The sequence below is a fragment of the Vespa crabro genome, chromosome 21, assembly GCF_910589235.1.
Source record: "Vespa crabro chromosome 21, iyVesCrab1.2, whole genome shotgun sequence".
NCBI classification, from domain to species: domain Eukaryota; kingdom Metazoa; phylum Arthropoda; class Insecta; order Hymenoptera; family Vespidae; genus Vespa; species Vespa crabro.
Window position 1 is genome coordinate 589,672 of NC_060975.1, and position 13,218 is coordinate 602,889.

Consider the following 13,218-nt stretch of genomic DNA (forward strand, 5'->3'; position numbering starts at 1 on the left):
TTGCTTTGTTTCGATAATGATTGCTTACCTGGCTCGTTCTCCTGTTAATTAATTCAGACTGTCAGGGTATCAAGCAAACCATGGCGCGTTAATTCGATCACGAGTGAATTCGCTCGGGTTCGACGTGGCTGTGGAAGCAGGATGATGGGAAGAATGAGGAGAACGGAGAGAAGAGAGAGAGAGAGAGAGAAAGGATGCCAGGAGATGGTAGGAGTGAGAAACGACGATGTCGGCGATGCCTTCTCTCGCATCGAGGACAGATTTACGCCGCAGACAGTTGACGTCGCTATCTAAATGTCGCCCCGAGAAAGCCGACACGTCGGACGACGTCACTCGATAATAATACACACGCATACATCGTCTTCATCGTTCGCGAGTTCCTATCTCTCGAGGCAACGTTTCTCGCTTGTCTATCATAATTCCTTGATATCGTAATCGATTATAACCTTTCTTTTATCGCCATTAGATCTAATAATTAACTTTCTATAATACAAGTCTTTGAAAAAGCAAATAATAAATTTAAAAGATATATAAGTCTCGTCGTTGGTGTACCAAGCGATAAAAATTTTTTTTAGATTTTTGTTTCTCGTAGGGGGAAAATATCTAATATAGATCGATATTTTTTTCTTTAGCTATTTAGATAGAATAATAGATACTTGTTTACGCGTAAACGCACTTTAAATAACAAGATTTTCTTCGTTATTTTCCATAGAAAAGGTACAACATTTGTCATTCCATTAAATGTCATCTATGAGAAATTAAGGATCGAGCAAACGTAAGCCATATTAATGAGAGAGATTATGCGGAATATTAAGAGTACGATGGATCGTGGGTGCTTAGAATGGGATGACTGTATATTCAGAAAGGGTTGAATCCTTTAGAAAAGATGAAACTGTAATATTTTGCGGAGATAGGGGAAAGGAGGAAAAATAATTTTTTACGCTGACGAACGATACAATTATAATTTTCATCGGTCGATTCTTTCAAAGTAAATATCGCTTTACATACATATATACGTACATATGTACGTAAATATGTCGGCATATTGCGTTTCCGTTATATTTTTCCCGAATACGTCGAACGTCACCGATGAAAATATATTACATTTTGTCGCGGAATCATCGATGGAACGTTTTCATCGATACGTAGCGACTGTATGAATAATAATAATAAAAATAATAATCAAAAGAAAAAAAGGAAAGATACAAAAAAAAAAAAAGAAAAAAAAAATGAAAAGAGTAATCAAAAAATCTACACACGTAAACGGGAAATATTTATGTTTGAACGTCGAAAATGATATAAACGCTTTGCGATCTCCTCTCCCTAAAGGTGGAGGTGAGTCAATCCGTGTTCGAAATCGAGTCGGTTCGAGATAGGACCGAATCGATCGTTCACTTTTTGCGACGAGATAGAAGAAGAAGAAGAAGAAGTTGGAAGAGAGACGGTAAGACGCAATCGCATCAAAGATTATTTCCGCCAATAAAATGAAAGTCGAGTTTCGTCGTGACTCTCTACGAATCGTTTCGGGAGAAAAAGAGAGAGAAAGAGAAAGAAAGAGAGAGAGAAAGAGCAAATAAGAAGGAAGAAGAGGGAAGAAGGGACAGAGGGAGAGAGAAAGAGGAAGTTGGAAGAAGCGAGGCTGGAGCAATAAATCTACGGTCGCCCGGAGCAGACACTTATCAGTTCTCCAGGATCACCCGCGACATCACGGACTGCGAGAAATGCCCGGCAGGCTCTCATCTCATCTCTTGAAATTGACTCTGTTCTTACTCGAAGACTTTCTTTCTCTCTCTCTCTCTCTCTCTCTCTCTCTCTCTCTCTCTCTCTCTCTGTCCCTTAACGCCAATCGCGTGCTATCTCGCCGTCTCTCTTTTAACCTATACATATAACTTTCATCCTTTGTAACATCATTTTTTATTTCGGTCGAATACTTTGAATGACGATCATATTTTTTTCTTCTGATTACTATCATGGCTATTAAGCGTGTATAAGTTTGTTATATACAAGTTTGTTGTATATAGCACCTTTCCATTTGTTCTCTGCTACGTGCTCTTATACTCAAACGCGTATATAATAAGTATGTATGCATGTATCTATATATGTATGCATGTAGGTAGGTAGGTACGTGGATAGGAGAACGATACAGCTTATCTCTTCGATGATTATCTCTAACAAAGTAAGCTAGCGAATTTGCGTATTAGTGGTTATCCTCGACAAATTAGTACCTACTATCCTTCTCGAGCGTAACCGTGTTGGTATTATTATACCTGTGTGTTACAGAAGACCATGCAGCAGCATCCCAGGTAGAAGCCGAAGTAACTCGGTGAATCAGTGGAACGTAAACTGGATAGGATTAAATATGACTTACCGTAGTACTTAAGTTTCCATCATTAGGTAGCCTCTAGCGATAAAAGCGGCGAGGAGTAGGAGGAGGAGGAGGAGGAAAGGCAAACTTGTTGTAGGGTCGGCTTTCTCTCTCTCTCTCTCTCTCTCTCTCTCTCTCTCTCTCACCCCGTCTCTTTCTCGAACACAAGATCGGCCCACCAAAGTTACCATCGTGTCGTAACCTCCGGGCATTGTCAAGGTTTCACTGCCCAAGTTTACCGTCCTTGCGATTAGACCTTACGTAGCTTCTCTAGGATTACCGTAGTCTAACGTAGACTCTCTATGAACTTGTCGATAAAGATCTCTTAGAAAAATCGATTAGTATAGGATTACAATTTTTTTCTTCTCTCGTTTTTTTTTCTCCCTTTTCTCCCTTCTTTTTTTTTCGTTTATTTCTTTTTTTTTTTTTTCTTTTTTTTCCTTTCATCTTCTTTACTCCAGACAAACGTCAAATCGTTGGGTATATACATTGAAACGTATCCAGGCAAGTGTGGGAGACGTTTAAAAAGCGTTGATTCAATTTTACGCTCAAAAGAGAGTACGTGCTGGTCCCTCAATCCATAGCCTCGACCACTGCGGATGACAGCGATACCGAGGACACGTTGTTACTGACGTTCCTGTAATTTGCCTCGGAAATTAGTAAAGCGTTTCGGTGTAATCGCGTTACGACAACGTGGTATTTACTAGACGAAGTATAATATAGGTTCGTAACGTTTTCATATCTATAGGAATCGATAGAAATCGATTCGTTTCTTCTCAAGATCAACGTATTTTCTCAAACGGAACGAGAGAGGAGGGAAGGTACCCCTGAGATCTCCGGAAGGTGTCTTCCGAGTTTCCTAGAAGCCATATACAATCCTGGAGACTACTGCAGCTATTCGAAGGATTAATCAACGAATGGGTCCCACTAGAGTTATCCTTCGGCCTCTGCCACAAACCTGTGCTACACGCATAATTCAAAGTTGTCTTGGTTTACGGTTTAATTACCAAATCTTGTTTGCGAGTTTGGTTGGAGAAATTTCTCAGGATTAACTTAATCATCGTCTTTCGTTCGTTCGATTTCTTTTTTCCTTTTTTTCTTCTTTAGACAGATACGGAATTACGAGTGGTGTTCACTCGTAAGTTTAATTAAGGTGGCTTATTGAAACGTTCAGTACGAAGGACTGTAGTCCCTTCAGTTTAACAGGAAAATTTCAAGTTGGCGAACCCGCCTTCTCCTTACACATTCGCCTCTCCACCACTTTGACGGCGTTATCTCTTGCAGGGCAGCTTGTTTGACTTCCGGCGGTGTCTCCTCCTGACCGGACACACTTGATAACTGAATAATTCGCTCTACATCTACTGGGGGTTGAAACGAGCCCCAGAAGAGAAGGTAGGAAGGTAAGAGAAGGAGGGATAGAAGTAGCTCGAGTTCGAGGCACCACCGGGCTTAGCTCACCTAATCCTTTCCGTGGAGTTGGCTTTACATTAACCTAAGTCATAGCAACTTGCTAGAAAGCTGCACGTTGACTCCTGAGATATACCGCTCCTATAGTCGGGAGATCGTTGAAATCGTTATTTATGTTGCTAATTAGGATATTATCGAAATTGTCTTCGTTCGAAAACGTTTTTACAGGATGGAGGACATTTAAATCGAATTATTGACTCATCTTTGACGAATTCTATAATTTTCCTTTTATTTTTTAGAGTCTCTTTTGATAATCGAAGAGCTTCCCATGATGATAATCCTAGAGGATTTTTCTTCCTCTCTCTCTCTCTCTCTCTCATTGTTCCCATTTCGATACGGACAAATCCATCGAAGGTTCGAGGAAAAAGAGGGCTCGATCTTTAGTCGCGTAGTAACGACCATATTTCTCAATAAACAATAAATCAGAGTAGTAAGGTATACCTTCTTGGTCTCTTATAGATCCCATTCCGTCTTTCCTTTTCTTCCATTTACTTTAGCAGAACTATCTCTTTGTCTCTCTCTCTCTCTCTCTCTCTCTAGCTCTCACTACTCTTCCGCCGCCTTCCGAGTCTCCTAGCCCCATTAATCTATGGTTATCTACGGCGTGTGCCGGATAAGTGCGTCGGAATGAGCCATTTCACCCTTGGGACTTCGAATCCATCCTCCACCCTCGAAAAGTGGAAGGCCGTCCGACTGGAGACTGGCCCTTGGGCATCCTTCTACCCTTCTGATGAGCTGTGCAAAACTTCATCCTTAACGAGCTCGTAACGACGGTTCGTAGCCTATCGAGAAATGAAAATGAAAGTAGTCAGACTATAGTCATTTTATTCACACGGACAATTCTACTTACTCGTTTACGAATTTCTATAACTAAGAATTACGTTAATCCCCCTCCCCTCCCCCCCCCCAAAGAATTATTTTGACATAGAAATAAGAAACAAAAAGAAGCCAATTCAAATACTAGGCTGGAGTATGTTTGAACCTCCCCGGTACAGTGAATAACGCTCGCAGGTTATCTTTTCACCTTCGACGCTCGTAAGTAAAGTGGAAAAGCCACCCCTGTCGGGTACAACCTAACGAACTAAAGAACAATGTTACTTTATATGCGAGCCAGCGACCCTCGGTTTTTCACCCTCCACCTTCCTTCTTCGTTTCCTCCGACGGTAGCTACAACTACGACGACGACGACGACGACGACGACGACGACGAAAACCAGAATGAAGAGAAAGAGGAGAGGAAGAGAGAAGGGCAGACTCTTTCCTGCCCTTATCGCCGGAAAAGTTAAGTGGAAGAAAATGCGTCGCGAGCGCGACCAAGCCATCGGAGAAAGTTGAAATTGATGCAGTGGACGAGCCCTTGACTCGCACGAGCTTACGTTGAAAGCCACTCTACTTTGTTGCTACGATACTTTCAAAAAAAAAAGTTGTACGAACGACGTTACCAAGTCGTTTATCGAGGCACGCGATGAAAACGCGCGTCGATAGCGGCTATGCATCTTCTTTTTTGTGTTCTCTTTTTTCCTCTTCTTCTTTTTTTTTGTTTTTTCTTTCTTTTTTTCGTCCTTGCCTACACTTCCCCTTTAACGAACTATAAATCATACTTAAGCGTTTAAGCGTCGAGCTATTAGCGTCATACAGATATCTTATTAATCGATATTACGAACGCGGTTCGTTTAAGAAAAATTCCTTCGCGGCAAATTTGAATCTGAGAAGCTCGTATTATTTTTCAAACAATTTTCTTTTTTCTCTCTATGTAATTAAACGAACTACATTTTTACGTCTGATTAGATAAGATCCACGTCACACGGAGGAGAAGTCGAGGTAACGTCCTATTATGACAGCTATGAATAGGATAGGCCTTCAAAATGACGTTAGACGTGACAAGAGACATTATATCCAACAATCTAACTCAGTTTCAGTAGACTAGCTAGCTAGCTAGATAGCTAAAGAGAAAGAGGGAGACCGCAGGTGTATGTCTGTCGCAGACATTGTGTAACTCAGAAGCCAATGTGTCACCGAGAACTCAGATTGCTCTCCTCAGTTACACCGTGACCTGCCCGAAACAGCCTGCTTAGCTATTGTTGTGTCGTCTAAGAAGCCGGATCCTCGGGTTAGAATTGTCAAATTCCAATTACGTAGAATCGATTGTTGTATACTTTCATTATATCGCTCTCTTACGTAATCCACCATTGACCAAAGTTTCATTAATTAATTTATATCAATATAATGTCGTTCAGTGTTTCCATTGTAATCGTGGAAATTATACCGAGGCAGATCTGTAAATTTCATCGTTCTTCGATTAACAATGGATATTAAATCACAAAGACAAATAATTAATACGATGTATATATTTTTAAAAATACATAATGTCGATATTGTCAGATGTGTTATCGGAAGTGATACGAATTTGTTGTGTTGTGAAAAAAATAATTCTTAAAAAAAAAGAAGAAGAAAAAGAAAGAAGATAAAAGCTTAAAAAGTCTCACTCCAACAATGATCTAAATATTTCGACGAAGCAGAGACTAGCAGGCACATCGTACGCTATGAAATTCGAGTAATTTTCATTGACAGTAAAAAGCAGCAGGGAGTGATAGCGATTCGGTGGAACATTTTAAACGACTATCATTTTATATCGTCGACCTGGACAAATATTCGCGCATTGTTTCGACGGTAGAATGAACGAACGAACGAACGAACGAACGAACGAACGAACGAACGAACGAATGAACGGTCGGTGTGCGATCGTGACGGAGCACGCCCAGAACCGATTATAAATCGCGAAGGTCGCCGAGCGCGCGCGTCCGATAAATTGGGATTTTATTATCGTTAATAACCAACCGAAATTATTATCCGTTGATATTTACGCCGAGGCTGACCGTTCGAGCCGTGCTACAACGAACCACCCCTCTGATCCATCCTCATCCCTCGCTTCACCTCCTCTTGCAACCCTCCTATAACACGCTGCTGCTATGTGTTCGAAAATTTTCTCTCTTTCTCTCTCTCTCTCTCTCTCTCTCTCTCTATATATATATATATATATATATATCTATCTATCTATCTATCTATCTCTCTCTTTCTTTCTCGTTCACATTTTGCCCGTTATTTACGCGTCGCGCGCATACGCTTCATACGAACGCTTTTCGCTTCTACGAGGGGCTTACGAATGTTTATTGGCAAAAATTAACGGGCAATTTGTACCGGCCGGCATTGTCGCCGGTAATTATTATTTTATCAACGTTCGTGCGATCGAGAACGAGAGAAAGAGAGGGAGGAACGAGCGAGCGAGCGAGAGAAAGAGAGAGAAAGAAAGAGACCGTTCTCCTCTTTCCTACTCTCTTTCACACCACCGTCGGTCGCTGCCGATGGCACTCTTATTATTTATCGGTTTTGCATTTTGCATACCTGTGTACCCGTTCGTTTTCGTTTAGAAATTTGTTGTTTCCTATTATCACTGATAATTAATGCCTTTCTACCGCTCGTATTTTTCATTGTCCTTTCTTATTTTGCGATCCCTTATAACGTCCCACAAACGTAACATCTAATTAATAGATATATGAATTAGATTTATTTGAAAAAAAAAAGCAAGGAAAGAGAAAAACTATTAAAAGGTTGGAAAAGCCTTTGTGTAGATTTTTATAGTATGAATGAATTTTATAACTCATTCATTAACTCTTCGAATTGAAAAAAGAAAAAGTAAAAGAAAGAAAACAAACGTATCTAAACGATAAAAACTTAATTAAAAATATTATTATTGATATCAGATCAATATAATCGATTGGATAGGGTAGCCATTTATATGGTGAACTTTTGATTATAACACGATAATGATCGTAATAGTAAATCTAGGAGGGCAGCGAATAGCCCGCGGGAAATCGTGTTGCTTTCTATAACGATATTTGCAGGAGCCACGCTGCGCGGCAATTTCGGTATCGTTTTATCGTCGCTAGAACGAACAACGTCGGCGAACGCGAAAGCGTGCGCTTATACCCGGTGTTCGTGCATGCACGCGCATACGTTTCAGCGCGTTTTCGAGTGGGCTCCTACCATTTCTCTCTTTCTCTATCTCTCTCTTCCTCACTCCCTGTCTATCTATTTCCCTTTCTCGCATGCATCGGACCAGCCAACGCAGCCGCTTCAGCTAATTTCGTATTTGCTCGATTAATTCTGTGCGTTTAACGGAATTTGATGTTTCGCTAATTATTCTATCGTACCTTTGTTGTAGGTCTCATAGGATAGCCGAGGACGATCGTTCCGAGTTCTTTTTTTTTTTTTTCCTTCTTTTTTAACACTCGTATTTTCAACCAATAACTCTTCGCGATAGAAAAAAAAAAAGAAAAAAAAGAAAAAAAGGTCGATCTGATAATCATATTACGGCGTCAAATGTGCGCCGCTTGTATTTTCTAAAAAAGGAAACGAAGGAAAATGAAAATATCAGTGTGCAGCACGCATGTACAATCGCCAACTAAAATCTAGTTAGTTTCGTTAACACTTATCGATCCTCCATCTCTTCTAACTCTTCCTCTTTCTTCCTTCCTCGTGGTAGTCGAAAGCGCGACGATAAAACTGCGAAGGAAATTCAACGTCAGGAAAGACGTATACGGGCCCTGGCCTCTCTACTCTAAGAGTTTAAAGCCATGTTTAAGCCGTACGAGGCTTAGACGCGTCTATTCTCTAGCAAGGGCCCTAAACCGGAGATTAAGCCATCACTTTGCATGAGGGCGCTTCAAAAATCCAAGGCTTATATCTAAGCGATGGCGATGTCGACGTCGACGACGACGACGACGACGACGACGACGACGAACGAAGGACGACGACGAAGAGAATGAGGACGAGGACGACGAGGCTGCCTTTGCTAATGCTGCGTACCGGCCATGAATTAATTCCGACGTTCGCTCCTATCGCAGCTTTCCTATTTACGACAGCTACACTTTTTTATACACGTCTCTCCGAGAGAGCCAACGCTTAATCACCCGTCCAGATAGATACGTCCAGAGTTCTGAGAAACGAATTAGCTTGAAGATTAATGCTCGACGAGATATTTATACCTAGAATCAGATCGATGTTTTTCTTTCTTTTTTTTTTTTTTCTTTCTTTTTGCTTTGCTTTGTTTTTTTTTCTTCTTATTCTTCTTTTCCCCCCTCTCTTCTCTTTCCTTCCTTCCTTCCTTTCTTTCTTTCTTCCTTGTTTTTTATTTAGGCGTACAAGAATACGTGCAACGATTGATCTAGGAAAAATGATGAAAGTTTATGTGGTTGCATAGGGTGGGGAGGGGGGGATATGTATTCTTTTCCAAGTAAAACTCTATTTTTTGCGTTGTCCATTCTTTTTATCAATAGTATATTTTAGGACTGGAAGGGTTGTGCGCTAGGATAGGCAGGAAGTACGAAGGGCGTATAGCAAGCTACCAAACTAAATGGCCCAGCACGTTTTCATCCTCGTGCACGAATATATATATATATATATATATATATATATATATATATATATATTCGCATGTATATATATATATATATATATAGAGCTACGCGTTTACGTGCAACATAGCCAATGATTTATGTATACCGCTAATTACCAGCATGCACTGCACTGTTTTATCCGGCGATCATAGTTTTATTAGGGCAACCTGTGCATTGCGGTATTGTCAGCGCCAAAAGCACCGGTGGCTAACAACGTACACCGGCTGCAGCGTAAACCTTTGCTTATGTAAACTCCCATTTCTTTCCGCGGATTTTTTTGAGATTGCAAATTTCTTTGGAAATTCGACGACGAAACAATTTTTAAAGAAGAGAGTAACAAAAAGAGAGAGGTAGAGAGAGAGAGAGAGAGAGAGAGAGAGAATAAATAAATTAAAACATAGAAAAATCGTCGAGTGAATTTCTTTGTTTGAAAAACAATTTTCTACATTCATCGACAGAATTTATTTATTGAAAATTTTTAACGAATGAAAGAATGATAAGTTTGCGATTGCTTGTCCCATGAATATTCATAAGTGTTACGTGTTTCTATGCATTTTGACATATACATACATAGATACATACATGTGTAGATACGAGATGCGTATCGCGAATCGTTCGAGCGCGAATTTTCATTTATCCCCCGAAAAGTGCTCGAGCTCGAAACGGCGTATGGTGTATGTGTGCGCGATCGGTGAAGCGAAAATCGAGTGCCTGGGAGAGCATCTTCTTCCCTCCGTTATCATCAAGTACCGGACGGATGAAAATTTATACATCATTTTCAAGTGCGGTCGAAACAATTAATGATAGATAGAAATTTATACTACGTTGAGAGTTGCTCGTTCAAGTCGAGGGGAGTTCTCTTTCCCTCTTTCTCCCTCTCCTTTTTTTCTCTTTCCCTTTCTCTCTAAACGCGTTCAAGCACGAAAACTTCAAAGTGATGTTTATAATCGAAAATAAATAAATTCTCGCGAGTTATAGATCGATCGTTACGCTTGATTTTCTTCTTTTTTTGTTTTCTTTTTTTTTCTTTTTTTTTTTTTTTTTAAATCAATTTTTTTCGATAACTACAGATCTAATGGATTCGACGTATAGTATGACGTTCTTCTTTTTTCCCCCGGAATAAAATATTATCATGATTCGTTAAGGATTTAATTGACAAGTAGATTGCCGATTGAAAACAAATTGAACGATGAAGAATTAAAATAGATCGAACTATCGTATTATGGGTTAAACAACGTTGAATTAGAATAATTAAGAATCGATTTTAAAAACGAGTAATCCGAACGACGTATGGAAATATAAATTTTCATCGTGACTTTTATCGATTCTTTTATTAGAGAGGGAGAGGAATGGGTTACATTTTGGGGGAAAAAAAAGAAAAGAAAAAAGGAAAAAAAAAAAAAAACAGAAAAAATAATTTCGTATCGTTTTCGGTCGCACGCATTCGCCTATGTAAGCTGGGCTTTTATCGGCCACCTTCGTGCCGTACGTACGTGCACCCTTTACCGAACCTGTTGCCACTTGACCGCAATGTTCAATTTGTGTCAGTTCTCGGGTTCGATGAAACTCGAACGGTTTTTGGTTCGCGTTACCGCGTTCGTTCGCAGGCTAAAGCAGTCGCAAAGCACGAGCTCCATTTTAGCAGCGACAAAGAGTAGCCGAGTTACGCGATCCTACGACTACTACGTATGTACGTTCCCATTTCACTGGTGTAACGTTTAACGATCCGAGCTAAAATTTATTTTATTCGGCTGTTCGAACGATATAAGGGTGATCGTAAAAAAAGAAAAAAAAGAGAGAGAGAGAGAGAGAGAAAGGAAAAAACTTGTCGCTAAGAATAAATCAAGATGAATTTCAAAACTGATAGATGCAATTGCTTTATTTATATTGGTCACAAGTGTATGTAATAAGATCATCTCTCTCTCTCTCTGCCTTTTTGAGCCGATCAATTAAGTTTCCATCACATCTTGTGTTAAATTCATTAGGAAAAACAAAGTATCGTAGATATATACGAGCATGATAATATCATCTTTCTCTCTCACTTTCTCCCTTTCTGACTCTATACCGTCATATTATTGACAAAGGTGTGTCAATCGTGAGAGTAAAGTAATCGGACGCTGTGCTTTACGTTTATAAACGGAATGTTAAAGCTCTCGTTGAAGCGATAGTCTTCGGATATCGTTGAGAAGAAGGGGTTAGAAAGGGGAGGGAGTACTAGGATACGCATATCGTTAGTACTACAATAGGGTCTCTGTATACATAGAGAGGCAACAGGATCGTGCGTTGAGCATAGAGGAAAGGGGTTGGCCTCGTCGAAACGCAAGAGGAAAAGGGTGAGGAGAGTGTCAGAGAGAGAGAGAGAGAGAGAGAGAGAGAGAGAGAGAGAGAGAGAGAGAGAGAGAGAGAGAGAGAGTCGGCGAGAAGGGTAGGAGGGAGGGGTGGTTGCTGCTGGCAGGTCTATCGCCATCGGAGCCGGCAATGCGAGTCTAGGCTATCCGGTGACAAAGCAGCTTCGGATCGTGCAACGAAGCCTCCTCTTCCCTCCCGCCCTTCGGCTTTCCTCTTCACCCTACCGTCGGATTATCACCATTGAAAATGGTGCAACTGAAACTCCTACTGTTCGGATGCAGCGGCGCTTGAACGCGATACGCGAGCCGACAGAGTCCTGCACCGACAACCGGAAATGAATTCCTTGTTGCGCCGGCCACGAATTTATCGCCGTTTACGAGTTTACCGCCGATTACGTTCTTTTCTTCTTTCTTCCTTTTGTTCTTACGTGACGCGTGTGCTGCGAAAGTCGAGATGAGGATATATTACTTTTTATCGTCGTTCGTTCTTACGATAATCGACTGTTTTGTACAAATCATTGCATTAGATTCTAAATGATCGAGAGGAATTTATGAGGAGATGAAGAAACGTGTTAATCGATTTTTATAATAAAACATGTGCTCGTATACCGTACCTGTTAACGCAATTAACAGGCTAAGAAATGTGCGGAATCATTCTTGTTGAGAGATCGTGGAATTCGCGAGATGAGGACCGTCGATCGCGGGACTTACCTACGAAGTAAAGTGAACCACCCTCCTAGGGATCGTAACTAAATTGGTGGCAGTATATTACCGGTCGGACTGCCGCATTTAATTTGAATATAATCGTGAAAGGAGATCTCAGAAGCTCGGAGGTAACAGGCGACGCGCGCGGGAGTGCGTGACGTTGACCGGAAGTGCTCCCGGGACACCGGAAACAAAATGGCTGCGCCCTCTCTCTTTCTCTCTCTCTCTCTCTTTCTCTCGGTGTGTCCTTGCGATCTATCCAAAGGGTATACTCGAGCTTGAAGATTTCATAGATGGAACCTACTCGCAAATAATGATGATAATAATAGTAATAACAATAATAATGATGATGATTACTATTATTATTATTATTATTGTTATTATTATTATTATTATTATTATTATTATTATTATTATTATTATTATTATTATTATTATTATTATTATTATCGGATAACATTCTGTAGTGTTAAAAGCACCGTACATATTTTAATGATGAAAATGTAAACGGTGTCTAGGTTTAATTGAACGCGTAACGGTAGGCAGCTATAACGGCGAGTATTTTAACTGAATATTAATCGGCCGACATTCGATCAATGTTGTTTGACGTATATTTAAACATTCACGAGCATTATCATAAAGTAACGCGTTGTTAATATATCATATATCGCCCAAGTCCGTGACTCGTACTCATATTACGAATATTCATTCTCTGACCGCGTTTTTGGAATATTTCAATAAGCAAATTATTATCGCGAAATATAAAATTAACCTATTTTTTTCTCTCTTTATTTTCTTCTCGTCGTTTCTTTTTCTTTTCTTTCTTATTTTCTTTTTTGTTTTGTTTTGTTTCTTTTCCCTTATTCTCGAACTATCGC

The 13,218-nt window shown here is 40.1% G+C and overlaps 1 protein-coding gene and 1 long non-coding RNA gene across 4 annotated transcripts in view; one reads left to right on the top strand and one right to left on the bottom strand.

Moving 5' to 3' along the window:
* Nucleotides 1-13,218, top strand: part of LOC124431391 — a 122,913-nt gene that overhangs the window by 27,289 nt on the left and 82,406 nt on the right. The gene's annotated exons all lie outside the window — the stretch shown is intronic.
* The window catches only part of LOC124431386 (LIM domain only protein 3-like), a 69,662-nt gene that overhangs the window by 11,776 nt on the left and 44,668 nt on the right, over nucleotides 1-13,218 (bottom strand). The window contains exon 5 of one of the 3 annotated variants that reach the window (XR_006943983.1): nucleotides 4,274-4,614. The exons of the other annotated variants lie outside the window; for them this stretch is intronic. The gene's annotated coding sequence lies outside the window, so the exon portion shown is untranslated. The remainder of the gene's footprint in view (nucleotides 1-4,273; nucleotides 4,615-13,218) is intronic. 3 annotated transcript variants of the gene reach the window in all.